Consider the following 14,385-nt stretch of genomic DNA (forward strand, 5'->3'; position numbering starts at 1 on the left):
ATAAGTCAAGTAATTCAGGCAATGATAAATAATTTAGTTGCATATTTTAATGTATCCTATACTTATATGTAGGTATATACTATATTGAATAAATATGTAAATTTTATGTAAACTCGACCTGAAACTTAATGTTATCAATAAATTTTCCTTTTTGTATTTTTTAATACAGTAGTAATGCTGGCGCAGTCTGAAACCGAACCGTACCTTTAAGCCTGAAGTACTGTTTCTCTACAGCTACTAAAACGGTCGTTGTTAACGACCATGGAATAATGGCCGTTGAAGAATGGCCGTCTTTGTGCGATCGACGTGATGCATGGCCTCGTTATCTTATTGAAACCTTATCGAGATTATCTTGCTGTGAATATTAAGCTTTATTACTATTCTATATAATAGTATCACTAAGTTTTGCTTGTGTATGTGACTATGTGTATATGACTATGACTTTCACACAAACACACTATATTACTATACTTTTACATATGGACTATGTATTTGTGAAATTCGTTGAACCCGCCTTCCATATTAAATTTCCTACTCCCATTTCACCTTTTTAGGGTTCCGTAGCCAAATGGAAAAAAACGAAACCCTTATGGATTCGTCATGTCTGTCTGTCTGTCCGTCTGTATGTCACAGCCACTTTTTCCGAACATATAAGAACTATACTGTTGAAACTTGGTAAGTAGATGTATTATGTGAACTGCATTAAGATTTTCACACAGTATATTTTTTTAGGCAACTATTAAAACCGACGTACCTACATATTAAACAATAATATTTATTGCATTGAGTTCCCAACAGTTAAACTGCAAAAAGCATAACATAAGTTTGAAATCCCTACTTGTAATTTCCATTTCGGTGAAGTAAAACATCATATGGAAACCGGACCCTTTACCTTCTGGGTCCTACTGCGAACTGCAAGATGGAAAGCGCAAGCAAGGCGGCCAATTCTTGCGGTTCAAAGATGTGTTGAAACGGCATATGAAGAGAGCTTATATAGAGCCAACGAAGTGGGAGAGTCTAGCCAGTGACCGTCCACGTTGGAGGCATATTGTGCAGACTCAGGTGCGTCAGTTTGAAGCCAGGCGGCTCACAGAACTCGACGCTAAGCGCGACGAGCTGAAGGCCAGACCACCTGCGGCCATACTTTACAATTATGTCGGAGGGGTGCTGACTTGCAACGAGTGTGGTCGTACATTTGCTGCAAAAATTGGCTATATCAGTCACCTGAGAGCGCACCAGCGACGCTCTCAGCGGTAGAACGCAGTCGCTGTGGTCGAAAACGGCTAGGAGATGATGATGATGATGACCTTCTGGGTCAGAAGGTTGGATGGCAGTCGCTTTTCTAAAAACTAGTGACAACTATGACAACGCGAGGAAGATGATGAAAGACTTATCTTAGCCATTAATTATCATCATTTTACGCAGACGAAATCACGGGCAAGTATTAGTCGTGTACATTATAATAAATAAATAAATAAATATTATAGGACATTATTACACAAATTGACTAAGTCCCACAGTAAGCTCAATAAGGCTTGTGTTGAGGGTACTTAGACAACGATATATATAATATATAAATATTTATAAATACTTAAATACATAGAAAACACCCATGACTCAGGAACAAATATCCATGCTCATCACATGAATAAATGCCCTTACCAGGATTTGAACCTGGGACCATCGACTTCGTAGGCAGGGTCACTACCCACTAGGCCAAACTGGTCGTCAAATTCAGTCGTCGTCATTATAGGACAGCACACAAATCCGGCCCCACAGTAAACTCAAAAGACATTGTATTCTCAATTCATTACTTTAATCCCCTTTGAAGTTACCACGACACCTGTAGCAATCCGAACCTTCCATGGCTATGCCATCTCCGTCGTGCTCAAATAAATTTCAATTTGGCGAATTTTGCGTTTAATTTGAGATCGCAAAGAGACAAGGCTTGGAATCTGGAATAATTACTGCAAAGCGAAGCTAAGTGTCGCTCCGACTGCCGAAAACGGGCGAGACGAGGACTCTGAATAACCATTGTTGTTTGACATAAAATATGTTAAAACAGGTCACTTATGTACCTTATTTGACACACGATTCAAGGAAATTGATTCTTTAGCAGTTTACGGTTCACTTTACATATTGGACAACTTTAGCATAGGTATGTACAACTAAATTTCCTTGAACCGCAAACTGCTAAAAAAAACAATTTCCCCCACTGTACATTTGTAAGCCGAAGAGTAATCGACATGTTTCGCTCCATACCGCGAAGCTTCAACGGGAGTATACGTTGCCCAACGTAGGACTTGTACGTCTGTGTGTGTAATAGAGTAAGGGAATGGCTTTTACCTTTAGTAGCATTTGTCATCCGGATATATTAATCGTTTCATTCGCGATTGTTGGTGCACGATTTTTAGTTGGCTACGCCCCTCAACTAAAAACTGGGTCTAATGTCGAGGTCACCCTGCACTGGGCTACCAATTTACCGACACTCGCGCAGTCGATGGGAGCACGATGCTTTGGCCCGCGGCTTCGAATTGGCAGTGTCCATTACTGGGCTTGTGGGCTCTAGTTATATTTGCGTAATGATGAGAGTAGAATAATCTTAGAAATTGTCGGTTTATCTAGCGAGGTGTATTGGGCGAGAACTAAAGAAAAATTTGATTTCACTTAGGATGGGTTTGGTTTTAATAGTTTATTTGGTTTCTATAGATGACTATGAGCCCCTTTCTTTGGTTTCTTTTTTATGCGATATTCAGTAAACGAGCAGACGTCCCGCCTGATGGAAAGCGGTCACCGTCGCCCATGGACATAAGCAATATCGGAGGAGCCACTTTAGTAATGCTGACCCTTGAGAACCCTAAATTCCCGAAATTATTCAAAAAAAAATACTGACACGTAATAATATATTTCGTTAAACTTGAGCTCTAATTGCGACAAACAAACAAGTGTTATTATTTTCATTTTCACTGCACAAACATAATTGGCAATTTAAAGCAAAAATTCATTAAACAAGTTCATTCAGCATAAAAATGTAAAGCAACCAAAAACGCGACAACCCTAGCGCAGAACAACTCTATCCAGCCAATCACGTTTCGTTATTCAAAAGTGGAATCCATTTTGCCTTTTGATGTCTCGCTTGCCGCTTGATAGGGCACTTTTCCGATGTCGCAAAACTAGGAACATTGGTGTAATGAATCGATGCATTCGTAATAAGGGAACTAATGAAAGAGGGAGTGTTGAAAGTATGGAAATAGGTACCAATTCAATCTTGATCGGAAATCCAGTAAATGTATTTTTTCGTTCTAAGTATTTTGTAGGTTAAAATTCAGAATTTCATAGAAGTTCGACGTTTATGATAACACTTCCACAGTCTGTGTTATCAAGCACGGTGTAGAGTGTTAGCCTGACTCTAAATGTGACCAACCATATGACACAGAAAAAAAAACATTTAACACGTACACCATAAAAGCTGCTGCAAAAGTACATGTTGATTAATGATATTTGAAGTTATGTCAGACTTGATTACCTGTCAAATCGAAATCGGAATAGCATCTTCCATCCTTCTCATAAACTACTAATTAGAAAGAGATAGATCTCGACCTTGAGCTCAACTCGTGGCGTAACTAATGAGGACGCCATGATGGATTAAGTTACAAGTAGGATTATTTACTACGCAACTTACTAAAGCTCATTACATATTTATTAGGAATATTAAGTTTCCTTCCTGTTGTTTATCTACGGGAAAGTATTATTTACCTGGTTTTATTATTATTAACGTAAAAGATCCCGTCGACATTATCCTAGAGAAAATTTTATGGATTGTTAGAATAGAAATAGAATAGAAATATTTATTTGCTTAAACATGGTAATTGCATACAGATGTCAAAAGTAAATTAATTTAGTATCACATGTTTAGCCAAAAAATATGGCATGCAAACTTAAAGCTAGAGAAAAAAAATAAACCCTTCATTACAATGTCAAAACTAAATAATACCAAATCATTAACATGACAACAAGTTGCGTAGTTAAATATTACGAACATTATAAATTTATATACGAACATTACAGAAAAGAGTTTAACTATGTATTTAATGTCACTTTACTTGATTCAGAATTATATAATACATCTAGTTAACAGAATAATCCAGAAACTCGTTTAAGGAATAAAAGCATTTATCCTTTAACCATTTGTGTAATCCGGTAGTAAATAATTTGTCAGGTAATTGTCTTATCTCATATGGCAACTTATTATACACAAGAATACTCATTATATAGCAGTTTTTGTTTTCGTTCGACGTGTTCAATCCATGAAAATAAAATTAATAATTAAAAATTGACCCTGTAATTTTCCATTGAATTGAATTACGAAAATACCATAAGGTTTTTACAACTTTTTACAACAGCGATGATAATGCCCTTGTTATGTACAGAATAGGGAACTCAATCTTTCCCCCAAATTTTATCGAATACTGACACTGGTACTGGTAACTGGTAGATAAAGTGCTAAGTTTTGCAGTAAGTTTTATCTGATAGTTAATTTATTTGTAAATTATTATATAGCCCTTTGTTCTGAACATGATTGTTCTTTTTGATAGTCTTGAATAGTCATATGAAGTCTCTTAGTTCAGTGACTCAGTGTGCCTGTCGGCAAAGGCCTCCTCCAACTCCTTCCAGTATCTTCTCTCTCTTGCCACCCTTGTCCAGAGTGGTCCCACTGTTCGTATAATTTCGTCTTCCCATCTTGTTACTTGAGGGCATTGCGACTTGCGATCTTGACCCGTCTGTAGGGTGCCACATGAGAACTCTTTGGCTCCATTTTTCTGTCTTACATCTTATAGTGTGACCTGCCCACCTCCATTTTTGCATATCTATGTGAGTGAGGATATCTGCTACTTTTGTTCTAGCTCTTATGTCAGAGCTGCGGTTTCTATCCTGTAATTTTAAACCGAGCATGCTCCTCTCCATAGCTTTCTGGCACTTTGCAAGTTTATCTCTTTGTTTTTTAGTTTTTTAAATTTGTTAAGAGGCTGTCAACACCCAATGTCCTTGAAATTGATGTTACTTAAACAGTTTTTTAAGAAAGACTATTTGATTTAGGCAGTTAGTAAGAAAAATATATGTTCATATTAATTATATTTCAAAGACCGTGGTTGTACTCGATACATGATTGAACGAAATCGGCTCGATAGAAAATAATTGCAAAGATTGGTCTTAAAATCACAATTAAACGGTTTTATGTCTTTATTGTTTTGACTTATGGGTCTTCAATTAAAATCACAATTTCAAAACATATCTTATTATAAATATTACACTAATAATCCACTTTTTTTTATTTAAATATTTTTCTTATTATTCCCTTGCCCAGGCCCAGTAACATGCGACAGTGCTATCTCATTTACTCCGATACAAATAGACAGTGTGCGCGCTTTAGGTATGACAGCCTCTTAATTAGCTATCCAATACTTTAGTTGGACATTCTGAAACAAGCCAACAGGTAAAAGTAGTATCTTCTTACAAATATTGTAAGTAGGTACGTTCACTTGTTTTACACCACCATGGTCAAAAATAAGCGTTTAAAAAAAAGATCGCTTAAATCAATAGACTTTTTAAAGTGAAATGAAAATGCAAATGGTCATCGTTGATGAGCATCGAATAATTTGATTATCCTCTCGAGTTTCAGCTGTCCGTCCGAATAACAGTCCATAATTGATGGTTTAAACGTATTTATTTTTCTCCACCTGTTTTTTGGGGTTCTATTACGGGTGTATACTAACGGGCGACTACAAACTATAAACTATTTTATCACCTTGAGCTTTTATATAAATTGTTGTAAAACACCGATCTTTTTTAAATGACTTCCATCTAATTTATGATGATTACGCTGATGTCAGTAAAGTGATCATGACGTTGTTCGGAAGTTGCTTTTAGTAAAGTGATAACTGGACTTTACAAAAAGCCTACGCTGGTTGCCCGTTGCGGTGGTTGAAAATAATTACTTTGAATAATGTTCAGTACTCAACATGAGACTTTTAGCTTTACCCAACTTGAAATATCACCGTTGCTGAAAATTATGACTTTTTGAAATGCCTAATTCCACTATCATTTAAGTATCGGAAGGGACTATCAGACACAATACTTACTCGTAGTTCCTAATCAGCTTGTGTGCACTAGCATATTGTAAATTCCATAACAAAACCATTATCATTGTCTCTGCTAATAGTATTCAGAATGTGATCCAACACCCCTCGGTACAATGAGGTCTTTGTGTCGCTCCGGGACAAACGGGCCCTTTGTCAAACTTATACACAATCGAGTTGCCTTTGAGATAATGTTTTTGATGTTGGAGATTCGGACGTCGCGTTGCTGAAGGTATTAGATGATTTTCGGTTTGATAATTAGATACCTACTTATAAAATGACTTCCACAGATACCTATTTAGCTAGAAATATATGCCTTTCTTTGGCTCGTTGGGTGGACGACATTCGGAAGATTGAGGGGCATAGGACCGGGACAAGTGGCGTACTGGAAGAGAGGCCTATTCCGGGCAGTGGGCGATAAAGGGCTGATATGATGATGATATGCCTTTCGATCTTGTTTCTAAAGATTTATTTTTTATTTTTCTGCCTCCTAGCGTAGTTGTTGCGACTTTATCTACGAAGATCAAGAATCAGATCGTAGTAAATAGAGGTAATTATTTGTGTTTAACACAAATATTTTTTATTGAGTTTTGAATTGTTTTCCATCTAATAGGTTTCCTGGTATTCATAGGTAGGCCTATTAGAAAATATATATTTTGACGCAGTGTTTCATCCGCTACTATTGATGCTGAGTATACAGTCAGCTGTAAAGAGAGTTGATCCCACTGTAAACAATTATTTGTGTGGCGGTGGTCAGTTATTAGCTGACTGTACATCGATACCGACCGGACTCATAGGTGGTCCCATGTTACAAACAATGGTTCACGTTTATTCCATGCGAGTGGGTTTCATTCAAACTGCTGGATTATCCCTCGCGTATTAATGTTACTTTTAAAATGAGATTTTGAGTGTACGTTGAGGCAGTATCGTATAAATTACAGGGTTTCGGAGGAGTCAGAATAAATGAGTGAATGTAAAGTATTTATATATTTCTGTTTTGTTTGTTTTGTTATTAAATCCAATTTTCATAAGTCAAAATATTCTTTATTCAAGTAGGCCTTTTAAATTGTCTTTCAGTACATTTAATTCGTCTTATAAATATTTTATCTGTTTAAATATTTATTAGGCATATAAAACTAAGGAACAATACTAAAGATCTTACATACGATCAGCCTAGATTAATGTAATCGGTAGGAAATTAGTAAAATTTTACTTGGGTAAACAAAAGCTGGAAAAATTTGTATCACTTGTTTTTTAGAACGATCCAAATAAATCAAACAAATTACGCCTAACGAATATTGCTACTCGTAAAGAATATTGCTAGTCGTAAAAAATGTTGACCTCGTCTCAGTCTCGCAAAAATCAGTCTGATATACATATACTTTTTCATTCATATCGAATAGATCTTTTTACTTTTGAAGTTTTTTGGAATTCATTATTAATTTCAAGGCATTGGCATAAGTCTATACTTAAGCCTATACTCGTATTGTTTTAACAAACTCTAATAGTCCCTCACACAAAACACCGCACCTCTAATAGTGTTAATGATGGATATTGATCACAATATAATTGAGACGCCGTCCTTTGAACTTATTCACAAAACTTAGCAAGCGACTCTGCTCTGACCAGCGTAAAATTCTGTTGCAACAAATTGTCTGTCACCGCGAGCACGTTCGTTAAACTTCATTGTACGGATAGTTTCGTATATGGAGGGTAGAGGAAAACAATCTCTTATAGAAGAACCGAAGCTAAAGTGTCCAGCTGGCACAAGGACATAGCATGAACTTAGACGTTATTGACGGAGTGAAGTGCGCTGTCAGTGATTTGATTTCTTTATTTATTCACGATGTATTTTGGCGTCACCTATTTAAGGTTTTTTGATGGACACTTTTAATACACATAGATTGTTTTCCTTAACTCTACCGTCCATTGTTTTAATAATTGTGCATGTGTAAATTGTATTAAAGTCACCTTTAAGTTTGTTAATACCTAATAGCAATAATCTTTGCACCCTTTTCACTCAATCACTTTCATCACCCCCCGTCCAGGATGTGAACTCCGTTCCTCCTGTTCTCTCAAACTCTCGATTCCTTCTCACCGTACTGGTTTTATGTCTATCTCTTTCGCCGTTGAGGCAATCCGTCTTTGGAATTCTCTCCCTCTCTTTATTCGACAAGCCCCAAGCAAACCCGTTTTCAAACGCCTACTTCGCAAGCATCTTCTGTCAGAAGAACTTAAATAAGGTTCACCATCATGTATATGTACATAATTATATGGTTAGTCTATCTTTTATACATCATATAAGTAGTAGTATTTAACTATTTATATATTTTTAATTTTATTTCACTTACCGTTTAAATTTTTCCTTATTACTTATTTGTTATTATTTTTTCCTGCACCAACATACAAATTTCTCTGTTTGACCCAATAGTTCACTAGTAGAGAATGCTTTTTGGCATTAAGTTCGCCATTTGTACATTTTTCTTTATGTTTTATAAGTAAATCTCCGGATATATCATGTTGTGCACTCGGGGTGGTATCCGCCACCTGTATCACTTACTTCAAGATTAATTTGTCTTAAAATGCACCTGCGCTGTTGGCTTCGGCCCCACGCATGCCTACCAAAGGTCCATGACCCCATGGTTCCAAGATATGGAAAAGACGTGTAAAGGGTCGTTTCATTTAAGCGGATAAATTAAATTATTTCACAGTTCTGATAAATATTGAAAAAAATAAGATTCTGATATTTTTCCGCGGGACATCAAAAAATTCACCGATAAACCATCGCGTGTACTGGCAAGCATCTTGAAACCGTAGAAACCCCGATTAGGTTAATTAATTCTAAATAATACTCTTAGCTCAGAGACGAGTAGCTTTGTGAATAGACGGAACACCGTCACAATACCTACGGAACCCCAATCATGCAGGAATTAGGACGAACCGCAGGGTTCCAGGAGCCCGTAATTGTATGTGTAGCTCATGTTTCATTATATTGCTTTGATAGTTGAGATCGCTGAGTTGAATTAAAACAAATGCTTGTAACAAAAGCTATTATTCTCCGGATGAATATTTAGACGACCAACTGTAGAATGTCAATTTTTTCATGCCAAATAAGTTACAGTGGTTATCTAGTGTAAAAAAAACATTAATTTAAGGGGCTGCCTGCGGTTTTCATCTATTTTTGACAAGTTTTGAGCCGTTATTCTTCCATTTGCACTATACATAGATAAAATTAATACGACAAACGGCTATCGGTTCTTCAATATTTTATCTCCATTCTTTTCTGCCGGATTTTGAAATATATGAATACTTATTTTTTATGATTCATTTAAACATTGTCTATAAACACACCTTTTTCGTAACTCGATTGTTGAGAAGGATCTTACATATACGAAATCTACATATTTGGGTTGGTCTTTGACGTCTCTAAAATCTGGTCAGAGATTTTAATTTTAAACGAATTGACACAATAGTTATGGCCAGTTCTTCAGTTAACCAGTTCTTTTGGCCTCAAATTGTTCAACTTTTATGCCAAAAATCTCAAAGACAATGAACTTTGTAGTAAATATGGGATACTAGATAGCTTAAAACGGTTGCTGTTAATATGATAAACTACAAAAACCATTACAAAACTAAGGGATTTAGATCGAAGGGCATTTGCGCCAGGGAGCTCCTTAAGTTAGCTTATGTTTGAAACTTTTATTTTATAAGAACTTATGTACAGTCAGCATCAAAAGTAGCGGATCAAATAACGTTTCATAAGTGTAGATACATTCTGTAACAGCTTACCAAAAAGTGATGTCTTTAATTTATAACTAAGACTGTAAAAGATATACTTTTGAGCGCGAATTTTAACAATTTATCTATATTTGGAAAAGTTATCCGGAATATCAGATACTTTTGGCACATTGTTTCATCCGCTACTTTTGATGCTGACTGTACAAAATGAAAGCAAATAAACTACTTGAATACTTGAATGGGGTTGTTTCTGTGATATGGATTGGCGACATAGCTACGAGTATAAGTCATTAGTTAACTCTACCTATACGTATACAACTTTTGGCTCTGTGAGCTGTAGACCTCGCGCGCATAAGTTAAAACTGAATAAATGTAAAAAAAACTAAACCAACAAAAAAGTCTAGTTAGTCATCGAACCTGCTCACAAAATTTCACGAGAATAGGATGTGAATTGCGACCTGTAGAGGAGAACATCCGATCATATGAAAGCATTTTGCCCAAGCTGAAACGGAAACTTTCGCTTACGCTCGGTCAGTTATACTTTTCCAATATTGAATGAATACAATACACAAATTTTGTTGAGGGAACTATTCACCTCAAACTTTCAATGTCTTTGAAATTATAGTGAAAAAAAATATCACCTGTGCCCAAGCGCTGATTGATCTGTGAGTTAGTCGATTTTAACACAAAGTAAATAGCGGCGGCGCGCGCCGGAGCAGAGTTCGCTCAGTACAAAGTGCCATTTTCGCCGCACGCACACAGACGTTATATTTACAGGAGTTCTCGGGCACTCTCGGGCAGAGCTTAGTCGGGCTGTGCGCTCGTTGCTTACTTGACGTCCCCGCCGCCGCTACGTAGGTACCAACTGTCATGTACGTCAAAACTAAGGAATGTAAACATGATAAGATGTATGTCTAATCGATGTATGTATGTCTGAAAACTTATATTACCTTATAATACAGAAGCAACCCTACTGAGACGGGCAAGTTTAGGTATGTATTTTCAAGAACGGCGGGAACGGACCTTCTGTTTATTTTTTATTTTGTGATGTTAACTAGTAATTTGTCTGAAGCACAGATCTAAAATTTGCACTTTAAACTGTAATAGATATTATATACGGAACGAAGTACCAAGGCCCTTAGGTTGAAAGGTACCTAACTAAAATGTGGGTTTTAATTTTTCTTCCAAATCTCACGTATCCCCGTTAAACGTCGAAAACCGCTAACTTCATCGGCTACAATTCCCTCGCGACTCATAATCAAAGTTGCTCGAGTTTAATTAATTTCGTGACGGATTCAAGATGTTTTGATGGCAGCCGTGCGACAACACAGTACGGATATCATGGCAGATGTCTGATGTCCCTATAACATAAATAATAATAAATAAATAAATATTATTGGAAATTTTTACAGCTTTAAAAATTTTATTTGAGCTTATTGTGGGACTGGGTCTTCCCACAATAAGCTCAATAAGGCTTCTTTTGTGAGTATAAGACGATAATATATATCGTATACACCGTGTTTTATTTTTCGTTAATTTAAAGGGTGCATCCCTGAGCTTAAATTAAGTAACTTTCTCAATGACACCGGTATTCTAATTAACTCCGTTTCGGAGATAATCAATAATTAATTTTTATCTTACAGAGGCCCTTACGAGCGTGTACACTTACCTTAGGGCCTGTTTACATACTGATTAGTATTTAGCATGAGTTCATACATTCGCTACTAAACGTAAGTACTATCTCTGACGATCGATGTTCGAAATGACATTGATGTTTTCACACGTATGTTTTCAATCGTTTGGTTGAATTAAATGTAATACCCGTGTTACAAAAACGCTATATGAAACATTTAATTACTTTACTTTTTTTGACACTTAACTGTTATTTAGTTTCCTCAAACGTACTTACCCATACCCCAAAGTTAACGGAAATTAATAAAAATACGGTGTATCATTATATGTAAATACTTATATACATAGAGAATATCCATGACTTAGGAACGAATATTTGGAATAACACACAAATTAATGCCGTTACCATTCGAACTTGCTTCATAGATAGAGTTACTACTGACTAGGTAATTATTTTGAAGTATTGATTTAAAAAAAAATTCTAACTGTAAAAAAAATTACGCACTTTTTATAATGCTCATTGTAGTTATTAATGTCTTGTGCAGTTTTATGACACTCGATTTACAATACTCCATGAACCCAAAATAATTTCATGTTATTGTTGTTGTCCTAAAGTACCTCAGAGCTTCAAAGGGCCTCCACAAGCTCGCGCTACGCCTTCCTATCTCCAGCTCGCCTTCTGGCCTCGCTCAAGCTCAGCTCGATCGCTCGTAGCTCATGACGGACCGTTGCCGAGAATGTACAGGGCGCCCAGAGCCACGGCTTCCGTCCAGCGATTTCCAACCGAAAGCTGTGGTAGCGTTATTCGTTTCCCCTCTTCGAATATTATGTCTCCATTTCTGTATCGCAATTTCTTCATCAATTGGTATTTATATATTCCATAGGTCTTCATTTCAAATGGTTTTGGTTGAATTTCCAGTTCCAATTTCGCATTTCATAGGGATCATCTATCAAACGAAACCATTTTTCTTCTAGCAACATACGAGTAGTCTAAACAATATCGCACTGTGACAAGCCGCTTTTTGATAAGGGAACTCTTGAGTTAATTTTAGACGCATTAAAGGCTTTGCCTTTGTGGAATACTCGCTTATTAATCCCTGTGTGACGTTCTGAGAAGGCAAGGTAGGACGCATAATGTATGTCTTTAGTATATATTAGTGGAATAACACTTTGCCTCTTTTATATTGGATTCCTGCAAATTAAATAAGAGGGGTCAAACAGGCTTATTCTGGTAAAAAAAGAAGGCTAGAATTACAGTTCTGGCCAATTATGTTGAAGTTAAATTTTATTTGATGTCTGCCTGTGTATCCAATTTACTTGTGTCTCAGTTTTTTCTTATCTATGACACACTGCATCTGTTTTATGTTCTCTGATCTATGCTACTGAACTTGCTTCCTGTGTGATTTTTTTCAACGAATAAAGTGTGAATTAAGAAGAAATCTTGTTTATTTGTGAAATATCCAAGTGGTTATGGGCCCAGGATGTTGCCCTAAATTGATATTATAAATAAACAAAGAGCAGTGGAAGTTTTGCATTGTGAAGTCTCTTTATCTAAATTAGTAGTATTTTTTTTTAATCTTGAATATTACATTTATTAGTACAATAATATAACCTTATAAATAATTAATAATGTAAACTAAAACTAAAATATGACTAAATTAAATCTAAAACTAAAATAAATCTAAAAATGGCCCCTGCGGCATAGTAGTATTGTAAAACAACTCCCTGTATGTTAAATTACGTCATTTTTGCGTCAACGGCATGAAAAGTACGGGCCTTGATAATTATAAACACACAGCGAGTCTTATCCCATCCCAATCTACGCAGATCAATTTGCAATCGGCAGAAATACGTGGAAAATTCGAGACATCAAATACAAAACTACCTAACAGGAAAAGACATTTAAATACTTTTCCCGGCGGAAAAACTCGCATTTTGCAAATATGATCACATTCACGTCATTAGTAATATAATAGGCAAGTAATGCATGTTTTGTTTGCTTCGTTTCTTTTATTGAAATATTTACTTGTTTTTTTAAGAGTTACGCGATTGCCGGTATAGTACGAAATTAATTGAATCAATGTAAGACCGTGTTAGTTTATAACTAGAATAGATGTTATATACCTACTAAAGAAAAAATTACCAAACCAGAAAGTGGCCGAGACTGGCATCTATCTGGTGCCTATAGCTTATGGCTTTGATGGACCATCACACTGGCCCACTAAGATGGGCCAACGTGTAGAGCGAGTAGTGGTGTCGGATAGCTATAAGCGTATAACGCGGCGGGATGGTGCGTACACATCTACACGTGGCTCATTCCATAGTGCGTGCTCTCAATCATCCCATGGTCATCTCGCTGGTCCAGCGCTGTGCCATTGTGTAGGGGAGCCTAGGGAGATAATTTACAAATCTTAATCTTAATCTAGTGACGTCTTAATAACGCAAATCAATATTTATTCGTTCATATTACAAATAATGTCCATAGAGTCTGGCTACCGAAATATTACACAAATTTTTGGCGGGAAATTAAATAAATCTGGGGCTGGTCACACTTTGTGTAGTAGGAATTTAATTTTGATACTAGAATTTATTTTTGATTTTCTGTGCACACGTAAGGTACCTAAGGAAATCAATTAAATATACGTTGATGTGCACTCAAAGTGAGCTCACATAATTTCTACCACTATGTAAAATACAAAGACATAAGTATATAGACATGTTTCGCAAAGATACTTTTATATATTTTATATTGTTAAATCAAATTACTACTGACTAGTCACTTCACTCCACATATTTTAGAAGAAATCTAACTCTTTACGTTCCAATGTTTGGATTTTAATGATATTTTTCAGAACTTCTAGTTTATCCGTTTCTTTAC

At 36.1% G+C, this 14,385-nt stretch overlaps 1 protein-coding gene across 1 annotated transcript in view; it reads right to left on the reverse strand.

The window, feature by feature from the left end:
• The window catches only part of LOC133518387 (neuroligin-1-like), a 327,316-nt gene that overhangs the window by 127,791 nt on the left and 185,140 nt on the right, over positions 1–14,385 (reverse strand). The window lies entirely within an intron of this gene.

This window comes from Cydia pomonella, chromosome 5 (genome assembly GCF_033807575.1).
Source record: "Cydia pomonella isolate Wapato2018A chromosome 5, ilCydPomo1, whole genome shotgun sequence".
Taxonomy (NCBI): Eukaryota; Metazoa; Arthropoda; class Insecta; order Lepidoptera; family Tortricidae; genus Cydia; species Cydia pomonella.